The sequence below is a fragment of the Loa loa genome (genome assembly GCF_000183805.2).
Source record: "Loa loa unplaced genomic scaffold supercont3.362, whole genome shotgun sequence".
NCBI lineage: Eukaryota > Metazoa > Nematoda > Chromadorea > Rhabditida > Onchocercidae > Loa > Loa loa.
This window is the reverse complement of record NW_018108542.1, coordinates 15,113-17,345: the sequence shown is the minus strand read 5'-3', so window position 1 is coordinate 17,345 and position 2,233 is coordinate 15,113.

The following is a 2,233-nucleotide window of genomic DNA, read 5'->3' as shown; positions in this document are numbered from 1 at the left end:
GTTATTTTGCAATTTGATAGAAATGTTTGACTCGAATTTTTTTTTTTTCCGAAAAAGAAAAATTCAAGTTATGCTTATTTTGATTAGAATTAAGTCGAAATTTCAACAAATTTAATTATACATGTTAGAATTTAATCCAACAAATTTAAAATTCATTAGAAAAAAAAAACAATGTCAGACAGTTGTCAATGCTAGGATATTTTTCATTATTTTCATTTATCAAATCATTTATGCAATTTGAAATTGTTTATTCAAAATTGCAAATTGAAGCGAAATTTAACATTTGGAAGATGAATTAAAAACGAAAATTGTTTCAAATTTTTTCTTTTTTTCTACAATAACCTTACCTAAAATTGGCATTTTTAATTTCGAGAAGTAAAATTTCCGGAATCAATGAATGAGAAGATTTGCAGGAAATTTTTCGCTTCAAAAGTATTTGAAATGTATGTGATATGATATGATTGTATTAAAATTGTTGATTGACCAATGTACCAGTAATCGCTATGTAAAATCAATAATCAGTGACACTATCAGTAAATATAAGTAATCAGTATCAGTAACATTTCATAAGTTTTCCGGGAAAAAAATTTCCGTATTAATTTTTAAATATACGTTCATGTATTTACATTAGACTTTTTCGGATGCATTTCAGGTTCCAGTAAAAAAAAAAATTTCCGGTTAATTATTTTTGAAATAAAATAACAAAAATAACAAAAAAACTAAGGGGAATTCTTCGGTAATTTTCCAAATAAAAATCGAGTTATTGATTTGTGAAAATAAATTCCAGGAAAAAAAAAGCCCCACCAATGCATAAAATCATAAATATTATATGTGAAAGCATTAAAGGCTATATTCCTTTTCAATACTTCGTTTTAATGATGCAAAATTGAAAAATTTTTCATTTCATGTGCTCTTTTTTTTAAAAAATTCAATATATAAATTATTAACTAATCGGAATTGCTATACATTAATAATGATAATAAAAAATGTTTTGTAATCTTGAAATGCATGAATTATTGCTGTTCTTTTTGCATTTCTCAATATGAATGATGTTTATTTGTAATTAACAATTGAAATATATAGTTTTGAAATACATATTGAAATATTTTGAAATATATATTGAAATATATAAAAGTTTCTTTTTGAAATGTTCATCAGTCATCATTATTTTAAGTTCAACTTTTTTTCTTCCACCTTTCAAAACACTTTTCAGTTTATTGAGCTGATGGAAACTTTTGTTAGAATGAAATTTCTTTCAGAGAAAAACGAAAACTGAAAAAAAAAGAAAACGAAAAACAAGAATTAATCATCATATTATTAATTTGAAAAATTCAACTAAAATCACAACTTCAAGTCTTTGTTTATGTTTAATTTCATATCAAAGTTGAAATTTTAATTTATGCATATTCTTTTTTGTATCATTTTGAATAAAATTAAAACAAATTTGAAAGTGATACAGAGAAAATTGATTGGAGGGAGAAAAACGAAAAAAAAACGTCAAAAATGTTACATGATTTTTGAACCAATAATGACAGCCAACAATAAATCATGAAAGTTAATTTTTGTTTTCTTTTCGAATTGTTAATGATAAATTCCTGTACAACACTAGCATACAATGGATTTTTTCTTTCTTTCTTTTAACAAAAGAAAAAAAAATTCAAATGGAATGTTTCAACGAAAAAAGAACTTCCAAAAAAAATATTTCAAAAAAGATTCTCAAATACTTCACTAAAAATCAGTGAAACATTTTTTTTTCTTTTTTTTAGTAATCAACGTTTGAAATCAATTAACTTCTTAAAATAATACACTAAGATTGGAAATTTAAAGGTTTAACTGTTGCAAATTATGAGTTGTTACTGATAAATTCTAATAATTTTACGGTTGATTAACAAATCAAATTTCCAGGAATAACAATTATTATAAATAATAATAATAATGATGAAAATGATAAATACCAGTAGTAATAATGATAATAAACGATAATAACAATGATAATGATAACATATCAAAAAAATGATAATAATATTAAATAAATGTAATAAAAATGGATTAACTTTGGTAAAAATTAGTAGAGAGAAGAAAAAAGAGGGAGAAAAAAGGTAGGATAAACAAGAATTAGCGTGTAGCATTTTAAGTTTGTGAAACAAATGAGTTTATCATGTTTGTTTTCCCTTCTTTTTTTAATTTACTTTTTTTTCTTGTTAGTATATATATATATATATATATATATTAA